This window comes from Balaenoptera physalus, assembly GCF_965194825.1.
Source record: "Balaenoptera physalus genome assembly, chromosome: 9".
Taxonomy (NCBI): domain Eukaryota; kingdom Metazoa; phylum Chordata; class Mammalia; order Artiodactyla; family Balaenopteridae; genus Balaenoptera; species Balaenoptera physalus.
Window position 1 is genome coordinate 60110037 of NC_138888.1, and position 10976 is coordinate 60121012.

Consider the following 10976-nt stretch of genomic DNA (forward strand, 5'->3'; position numbering starts at 1 on the left):
TCTTTTCCATTGATCCTTTCAGATGCTCTAAGGATTCACATCTTGTCTACTTCCTTCTGTCTACTAGGCAGGTGGGTATAAGTAGTTTGCATGAACGCCTCCAAATACCATCCTGGCTTCAGCATGTGGCATGTGTGAAAGAGATTGTATGTGGTCAGTTAGTAAATGCAATCATCAGGGAGGAGGCTTCTTCTCTTTCTTAGAAAGGCAGATTAAGGGCAACAAAATGGCATTTGGTTATTTTAAAAAGCAAAGGAACTGGTCTCCATAATCACTTTTTAAAAGGTAAAGTGATGATGAACCGACAATTAAAAATAGACATATTCATGTGTTTAGAGATGATTTCTTAGTGGCTTATTCCCATGGAATCTTCTGCCCTCTGCATATTTTCACATGGTTTTATGACTAAGCTCTGTACAGACAATGTAGAACACCTTATACCATTATTTCTTGTGTAAATACATTTAGCACAAACAGATTGATCAATGAACTCCCAGCAATTGTTTGCAATTCCAAATTTTCCTGCCAGATGAATGCTCCAACCTGCTGAAAGCACTTTGCAGAGGAGCAGAAGTCTGGGTAGGAAAGGGGAGGGGGAGAGTGAGAATACTGGGAAGGAAAAGACAGCTTCAGCGGAGGGAATTCACTCCAGAGGAAGAAAATATGTCCTGCTCCCCAACCTTGCAGGTAGCATGTTTGGCTGCCGCAGGAGCACATTATTTGTTCTTTTTCCCTGACACTGAACTAAAGAATGCATTGTGGGAAAACCCATCGTGACATATGACACAGTGCAAAGGAAGATCACAGCGTGAGGCAGCATCAAGGGGTTGACATGGCCTTGATGCACTCAGGCACAGCACGGGGTCTCGGGATGAGTGGTTCTTCCAACGGAAGCCCGGGTGCAATTTGCACAATTCTTCTGAGAGCTCCCAGTGAAGCCCCAAGCCCCCGTAAACTGGGCCAAAGAGGAGAGCAAAGACCCTGCCCCCCGCCTGGAGACACACAAAGGGAGACATTTCAAAAGGAGCTTAGTTAAAAGGAGGAAAAATTATACACAAATATTAGAGGAAAATTGGAATGGATTTTTAAAGAAAGAGTCTAACAGTAAGAATGGGAGCAAAGGGGATGGGAAGAAAATAGAAAGTGCAGGGAACTGGCTGCAAAGCACATATCAAAGTCATGTGTTAAACTTTCTTCTTTTTCTTTTTTTTTAGGGAAAAACTCTTGGGAATGTTACAAGTGAACCTGATTTGTTTTGGTTAAAGAGTCTTCCCTCCCCTCACTCTCTCCTCACTTTTCAGCCCTTGTCCACGACCAAATGAAAGTCTGCACTTAAAAAAAAGGGAACCCCTGCTAGTCTAACCAGTGTTTCCTTCTATTCTGTCTCTGAGCAAAAGACCCTCCTCCTCCCACTGCCCCCTGTCGCTCCTGTTTATCATATTATGCCCCTTTTTGTTCATCAAATTCACATTTCAAAATTTCCGTATTGCTGCCATATATTAATTATTAATCTTCCATCAGTCCCTTCTGTAGAAACATTTTAAACTTTGATTTCACTATCCATTTTGAGGAAAAGAAGCTTTAATCATGACCCCTTTCTAGTGGGTGTTTTCCTTTTCTCATCCTGTGAAGAATTTACCCTATACATTGCTAGATAAGTACTTAGAAAGATCTCGTAGATTTTTTTTTTTAAAAGCAGCCTAAAAATATTTGAGATAGACTGTGTATTCCAGAGTCATTGAAAGCTCTTTTGAACAATTCTAGGTTATTTTTAGAAACAAGAATTTGACTAAGATTGAATTAGGCTTAGGGTAGTAAAATCTAACCAATTTGTTTTGACTCAATTAACCAGCTGCCTACTGTTCAAGCCATCCCAGACTGTCAGACCAATTGTGTGGCCCCTGCCTTTGATGGAGTCTTCCCTCTGCTTGTAAACCTAGAGGCTGCGTTAGTGTGGCTTATTGATTTCATTTCATATTGAATCAAGGGAAACGGATCAAATTTATCATTTCAAGTTATATTTCAATATGACTTCTTAATGGTTATGATTTTTTCTAACTTATTCCTATCTCTAAAATTGGCTTACTCTCTATAATAACTGTTTTTAATATTTTAGGAAGATCCCTTACCTCTTTAAGAATTTTATAAAGCTATAAAGGTGACGTGTGTTGATATATGTATGAGTGTGTGTGTATATGTATACTTTCTTGTCTATACTTTCTTGTATACACTTTATATATACTTGTATATACTTTCTCCACACTATTTCAAGATGTCCCTAGGGCCCTAAAAGATTGTGCATAAACCCTTTAAGGTTCTTGGATCTCAGGTGGTGGATTCATGATAGTGATATAGAAGTTCCTGAGTTTTACCACTCCACTTTCTGACCTCTACCCACATGAATCCCAGCTAAAGGCTGTGTTGTGTTAAGTATCACATATAAATAGTCCCAACATGATGTCGATGTCAGCTGCACAGTATCGTGGTTGTGCAGAATTTTGGATGCCAATGCTATTACGCTCTGGTGTTGCAGTTAGATTTACTTGGTGCTATATTCTAGTTGTGGTTCTCTTGATTTCACTTTTGTTGTTAAGTAATGTATTTGACTTTGCGAAATATAGTTGAAGGCTCACAGCTCATGGAGGAAAACCCAGAGGACTTGGTGAGATGGCTCTAAGGGTCTTGTTATGACATCGTTGTGTGACCTTGAGCAAGTCACTTCATCTTCCTGGGCTTCAGTTTCCTAATAATTGCTGGCCAGGTTTAGAGTACATGCTACATGCTGGCTAAGTGCTTTACAGATATTATCACATTTAACCCTCACAAAGACCCTAAGAGACACCTTCTGTTAGCCTCAGTTTAGAGATGAAAGACTTGAGATTCAAAGAGGTGAAGAGCCTGGATTTGAATGGAGTCTGATTGAAGAGTCAAAACTTAGATACTTTTCTACTCTGTTCTACATAGCTTACAGTGTCCAATGAGGCAGCAGGACTTGAAACCAATCCAAATGGTCTATAATTCTAAAGGAGGTGACTGGGAGCCATATTGACTAGTCAATATTCCAATCATTTTTTAAAAAGATTTAAAAAACAGCTTCATTAAGGTCCAATTGACAAACAATAAATGTCCATATTTAGAGTGTATCTTTAGTTGAGTTTTGACCTATGTATACATTTGTGAAACTATCATCACAATCAAGATAATGAGCATACCCATTACTCCCTAAAGTTTCCTCTTGCCCCTTTGTAATCTCTCCTTCCTGATCTTCCCTGCACCTCCTCCCAAGGCAATCACTAATCTACTTTCTGTCACTATAGATTAATTTCCATTTTCTAGAATTTTTTTTATATATATAGTAATCTCTCACTGTGATTTAATTTCATTTCCCCAGTGAGTAATGATGCTCAGCATATTTTCATGTGCTTATTTGCCATCCATGTATCTTCTTTGGTGAAATATCTTTTCAAGTCTTTTTGCCCATTTAAAAAATTGAATTGTTTGTTTGTTGAGTTTTGAGAGATCTTTACAGATCTTTAAAATTCTTTATCAGATATAAGCTTTGAAAATATTTTATCCCTGTCGGGGGTTCTTAGAGTCTTTTGTAGAGCCAAAGTTTTAACTTTGATGAAGTCCATTTATCTCTTCGTTCTTTTGGATCATGTTATAGCTGTAGCTAAGGACTCTTTGCCTAACCTAAGTTCACAGAGGTTTTCTTTTAGAAGTTTTATAGTTTTTACATTTAGGTCTATGATCCACTTTGAGTGAATTTTTGTATGTGGTGTGGGATATGGAAAGAAGTTAATTTTTCTTGCAAACGGATATCTAGTTTTTCCAACAATGTTTGTCGAAGAGTCTATCAATCCTCTACAGAACTGCCTTTCCACATTTGTGTAGGGGTCGATTTCTGGACTCTCTGTTTTGTTCCATTAATCTATTTACCTATTTTTGTATATGTACCACACTGTCTTGCTTATTATAGCTGTAAAATAAATCTTGAGACGAGGTAGTGTTAGATTTCTAACTTTTTTTCAAAGTCGTTTTGGGTATTTTAGGTCTATATAATTTTCATGTGAATTTTATAACTAATTTGTCAATTTCTCTAAAAGTGCATGCTGAAATTTTGACTGGGAATGTGTTGACTCTTTAGAACATTTTGGGGAAGATTGACCTCTTAACAATATTGAGTCTTCCTACTCAGGAACATTGTCCATCTTTGCACTGATTTAGGTATTCCTTAATTTTTCTCAGCGATGCTTTATAATTTTTCATGTATAAGTGTCACACATCTTTTGTGAGATTTATCTCTAAGTATTTCAAAATTTTGTTGCTATTGAGTTTTAATTTAAATTTCTGATTGTTCGTTGCTGACATATAGAAACATAACTGATTTTTCTATTTTGATTTTGCATCTGCAGCCTTGCTAAACCCACTTATTAGCTTTTTTTTTTGATAAATTCTATTGCTTATATAGACATTCCTTATATAGACCATCGTATTGTCTGTGAATAAGACAGTTTTAAGACTTCCTTTCCAATATGGATGCCTTTATTTTTCTTACTTTATTGTACTTTTAGTACAATTTTGAACAGAAGTGATGAGATCAGACAATCTTGCCTTGTTTCTGACCTTAAGGGAAAAAACATTTGGTTTTTCACCACTGAGTATGATGTTACTGTTGTTTTTTTAAAATATGTGCCCTTTATCAGATTGAGGAGGTCCCTCAATTGATTTCTAGTTTGCTATGAGTTTTCATAAAGATTATATAGTGGGGTTTTTCAAATACCTTTTCTGCATTAAAACATCTTTTTATTGTTTTTTAATATTAAAATAAAATTATTAAAAATAAAGTTTTTAATAATATTAATATTGTTTGTTTTTAAATTGCATTGATTGATTTTTGAATGTTAAACCAACATTGCATCCCAAGGGAAATCTCTATTGGTCATGATATATTATCTTTTTATATACTGTTGGATTTGTTTGTTAAAATTTTGTTTAAAATTCTTGAATCTGTGTTCATGAGGGATGATTTTTTAGTGATTTTTTGGCTTTGTATCAGGGTAATGTTCACTTTATAGGATGAGTTGGGAAGTATTTATTCCTCTTCAATATTCTGGAAGAGTTTATGTAGATTTGGTATAATTTCTCTTTATTTCTTTACTTATTATTTTTAAAAATTGGGATCTAATTGACATATAATGCTGTGTAAGTTTAAGGTATACGATGTTTTGATTTGGTACATTTACATATTGCAACAAGATTGCTACCATAACATTAGCCAACATCACATCACATGGTTACCATTTCTTTTTTGTGGTGACATTTAAAATCTTGTCTCTTAGCAACTTTGAAGTATATAAAACGGTATTGTTGACTATAATCACAACGTTGTGCATTAGGTCTCCAGGACTTAATCATCTTTTGACTGAGTTTGTACCCTTTGACCAACATCTCCCCAGTCTATCCCCACCTTCTGAACCAATTCTATTCTCTGTTTCTATGGGTTTAGCATTTTTAGATTCCACATACAAGTGATATCATACAGTATTGGTCTTTCTCTGTCTGACTTATCTTACTTAGCATGACACCAAGCCAATGAAGGCTGGGGCCAGGCTAATCTGTTGACTAATATATCTCAGGGGTCTAACTGTGCTACAGAGTGCTGGACAGTGGGTTGACAGAGGAACCCTCCTTTCTGTCCCAAGGAGCACATTTTTAGTGCAGGCACTATAAGTGGAGCAAAGTCCAGATTCAGAAGTTTCACTTTATTCCTTAGAGAGTAGGGATCTGATAACTGCTGTTGCAAAGGGCCTGATGGAATGAAAGTCATGCTTTAGCAAGACTCTGGCAATCGTGTGTTATATGTACGTGACTGGGAAGAACCTGGGAAAATCAACAAGAGAACGTTTCAGGATTGAATGTGAAAGGCTTAGATGGAGGCAGTGGGGCTGGGAAAGGAAGGGGCATGTGTCTAAAAAGAGGAGTTGACTGGGTGTGGAAACAGACTTCGTACACAAGGTAAAACCAGGAGGCAGCCCAGGATGACTTGAAGGCTTCGAGGGGGCTTGATTGACAGAATTCTGGTGCCAGGAATAGAAATAGGATGACAGAAAAGGAGCTTGTTTCAGAGTGAAGATGACAAATTTATTTTTAGATACTTGAATTTGGAGGTGACAGTGGGATACCAAAGTAGATATGTATAGCTGTTTGGTTGAAACTGTGGGATTATCAAGATTTCAGGGCTCACGATGTAGATTTGGGGGTCAGCTGATGAAATTATACTTCAGTTCATTCACTTATTTATTCATTTACCAAGTGACTGGCATTACCAGTTTGTCAGATGATGAGCTTGGCTTTGGGATGCAAAGACACAGAATTGTGGTCCCTGTCCTTGTGGAGCAGCTGGAGAGATGGTGTAATACAGTTTGCTGAGGGCTAAGAGAGTCATGCCTGTGGTAGAATGGCAGCACAGTGGAGTGACACCCAACACAGAGTGGGGCATGCCAGGAAAACTTCCTGGAGGAGGTGTCAAGTAGAGGTTAATCAGGAAGAGAAGCAGGTGAAGGATATTGAAGGCTGAGGAAACAGCATGTGAAAAGGTATAGGGGCAAGAGAGAGCTTGGGATATTTGGGATCGGGTTGGAGGAATGAAGACATGTGAGGGAGAGAAAAAGGATAAAGCTCGAGAGGGAAGCAAAAGCTATGGAGGACCTTGCAGGGCACTTGGTGACTCTGAGCTGCTTTGCAGAACATCCAGATGGGGATGCCCAGCATCACTGGACTCCATCCCGTGGGTAATGGGTTTCTCCGACTAATTTAAGCTTGGAAGCAACGTGATCAGATTAGCAATTTATGAACCTGGAGGACACTATGCTAAGTGACGTACGTCAGACACAGAAAGAAAAACCTGTGTGATTTTACTTATATGAGGAATGCAAAAAAGTCAAATACATAGAAGCAAAGAGCAGAAAGGTGGTTACCAGAGGTGGAGAAGTGGGGGAAATGCAGAGATATTGGATACAAAGTGGCAGTCTTGTAGGATGAATAAGTCTAGAGGTTTAATGTCCAGAATAATGACTGTAGTTAATAGTACTGTATTGAATACTGGAAATTTGCTAAGACAATAGATTTAAGGGGCTCTCATCACACACACAAAAAAAGATAACTATGTGAGGAGAAGATATATTAATTAGCTTAATTGTAGTAACCATTTCACTAGATATATACGTATAGCAAATCATCATGTGACACACCTTAGATGTATAGAATTCTTATTTTAAAAATTAAAAAAATAGAAAGACTGCTCTGGCAGCAGTATGATGAATTGATTAAAGGACTAAATGTTGGAGTCAGGGAGACTAGTGACGGTACTACATTAGTTATGAAGGAGAAATGAAGACGGTCTGATTTAAGGCAGCATCAGTGGGGATGGAGAAAAAGGGATAGTCAAAAAGTCTGAAGAGTTATAATAGGCAGGATTTCATGACAGATTGGATATAAGAGATTTGAATATGGAGTTTATCAGTGTACAAGTGATGTTTGAGGCACCTGAAGGGAAGAGCTGTCCCAAGGAGCATAGTGATTACAAAAAAAAAATGCAGTACTTGTTAAGTCCTCAGTTATCCAAACTCTGAGATTCCTGTGATTCGATGGGTTTTCTGACAAAGAAGATGTGAAGAAAGATCTGAAGATGGAGGAAGGAAACTAGATGAATATCCCCATTTAAGGGAGCAGGAAGAAGACAGGAATTTGCAGAAGAAAGAACAGAAAGAAGGGACGGATGGGGTCATGTCACAGAAGCTCAGTGAGGGCCTCAGTAGAGAAAGCGGGGTCAGCAGGGCTGTCGGGGAGGAAGGGGGCTGAAAAGATGGCACCTGGGGACACGAAAAAGACATACAAAGTGGCTTCGGTAGAATGTAGAGAGACTAAGCCAGATAACCCCAAGCAGGACTGAGATGATTTTGAGGAAGTGGATGTGGTAAGTGCCGATGAAACCGGTTTTAGGATGCTGGGCCTCCAGCCTGCCTAGTCATCCGAACTGAATTATAACAGCCTCTCACATTTTAAATTTAGTTCTGATAGTTTGTGAGAAATCGGGGAAATCTGAAATAGAACCAACTACGAATGCTGCAGTAGAACTTGAGCAGGATGGTGTTTCCTGATGTAGGTATCTTCCACAGTGCTAAGCCTATAGGCCAAAAAAATTTTACAGAAAACAATTATTAAAAAAAAAATCAGCTTCCTTGAGGGATTGAATGTAGTTCACATCAGCCTTTGCATCAGCAGCCTTATTTTCTGAACTATTGATAATCCACTGTTCCTGGTTTCTTTTGATTCTACAATTTTATCCTTTCATGGTCACAGAGATTTTTCCTAAGCGGAAAAAAAAAAAAAAAAAAAAAAAAAAGCCCTTCTGTGCTCTTTATCACTTTAGTTTATTTCCTGACTTTTTGGAAAGGCTGTTTCTTCTGTGTGAGGCAGCATATGGCAGAGTCCGAGGCTGGTGAGAGGCAGGTGTGGAGAATGGCTGTGTGATGTCAAGGCTGTGCCCCCAAGTTGTAATTGGGGGGTCCCTGGCAGACACCCACCGTGCAGCCCAAACACCTGCAGAAGCTCTCTCTGCCCACCTTGAAGTCCAAGGGATTTTTTGCTGTAATCTACTTTCATGTAGGAAATCTTTTTTTTCACTTTTATTTCTTCCTTCCAATCTCATGCTCGGAGATGTGCAGTGGTCTGAATTAGCTGATGATATTGATAAACAATTATGCCAATAGGCCATTTTGCAACTTAAAGTAGTCTTTTTTACATACTTGATCTCATTTGATCCTCAAATAAAAATACCTTGTAAAGAAATCACTTTATGTGGCATGATAAGTAGAAAATATGCTAAGGTTTTTTCAGAAGCTATTGTTTTTTTTTATCAAGACTATTTAGTAAGAAATATCAGACCAAAGTGCATTGTCTGATTCCAATGCTGGGTAAAGTGAAGGTTAGGAAAGAATACAAAAAAATGTATATGCTGCATACGTTCGAGAAATTATTTTGGGGCTATCAAGGCTGTGTAGCAGATGAGCCTACTGTTGACTGTTCTTAAGAAATGTTTATATTGTAAAAATATTTAAGTATTTAGAAAATTAAAGAAAAAAACAAATATTTCAAAACTTAATTTTCCTTACCCTAGTTTTTGGTTTAGAATTTATTTTTTTAGTTGTGGTGACAAGTTTAGGTTATATACTCTTTCTCAGTCCTTCTTGTAATCAGGACTAAATTTTCAGACCTAAAATAAATCAGGATATATGCCTGGCAAGTCCGGACATCTACCGGGGTTGAGGAATAGCTATTTGAAATCATGTTTAGAACATGACTCGAGTGAGGTGGGATCTCTGATGGAGAAACCTAGTTTTTCTCCTTGGACAAAACGAGCAAAATGAAAAGTAGGGTCTTAATGATATGTTATTAATTAAAGGGAGTTCTACTGAAAGGGTAAAATGGCTTAAAGAATGGTGCTACATCAAAAAATTAGAATCAGTGCATTATGACCAACTAGAAATCATTATTCAGCAGAAAACCATCCAGACCAAAAGTTAAAACTCATTGCTAGATGGCTTTTTTGTTCCATCATTAGTTTGTCACTGTGATCATTTTAACCTTTATCCAATTGAGATGAATCTGTGGTAAATAAATATATTCTTTTTTGAGGGGAATCCCAATTGTAGTCACAATTTGCGACTAGTTTAAGAAGAACACCAAATACTAATCCACTGTTTACTCTTTTTCTGATATAGATGCCTTTGCCTTCTTTTCCTATAGATTTAAAAAAGTAAATGAGTTGTTTTTGACACAAATTACAAACATACATAATATTCCTGGGATGTGTTTCAGTCTCTAGTTTATGTGCTCTTATAATTAACTAGATATCTTCAAAAGAAAGGATTCTAGTTCAGGGCTCAAATTAAGGGCAAATAACTATAAACAGAGTGCTTGATTCATAAAAATAAACAGCACATATGGGCTTCTGCTGCAGATGTTATACCCTGGAGCATGCCCTGATTTCTTTTTAGCTAAATAAGAATAGCAAAATCACATAGATGTGTAGTAATATATGAGTGTCAGTTACACTGGAATGCACTTCATATATAAAGAAAACAAGAGCACTTGTAAGTAGACTCTTCTAACCTCTGAAACTAGAAAATGCTGGTCATGCTACTTTTGGTTTATAGAGAGCAACATCGTTAAACCTGCTCTGTCGCTTTCTCACCCATCACTCAGTCTCGTGGTGCTTTGTGCTTGTCCATAGCACATGCACCTGTGTACGCCCTTTCTGGTAAGAAAGAGAAAGAAGGGATATTATTGAATACTTAATATGTGCTACTTTCTTTTGCCTCCATTCAATTCCTGAATATGGTTTAAGAAAATCCCTGTGCCCCAATGTTTGCATCATTTCTGATATAGACAACTCCAGATTCTAGAGGCTAATTTGCAAAGGTAATTTAATCCTGACTCACCCTTCTGCAGACCCTCACTGAATGCCCACTCTGTCTTGCTTGGTGAGTGCGTATCATTACTCTCGTTCTTCCGGAGGAGCAGACCCTCAGAGGCTGTTTCTCGTGCATGGCAGCACCATGAGGTCTGTCTTGACATCCAAGCTAAATCTCTTTCCTGAACACAAATTAAGGGATAACCACATACACTTGGCAAGCTGTCCTCGCTTCACAATTACTGTTCTCTCCCCCCTCCCATACTGTTCCAAAAAGTAGGGGGTAAAGGAGATCTGCAGAGAGTAAAGTGATCCAGGAGAGTCTGATCACAGATGCTGTTTTTAAATCGTGGAAGCCTCTAGACCGAATTCTCCACAGAGGCATTTGCGTTTTGAAAGAGGAACTCTGTTGCTATAAATATATAGGGGATACCCCTCCCCTTTAAAAAGTGTTTTGTTTGAAAGACAATCAGCGATGCAGTGGATGGAAGTGGGAGAC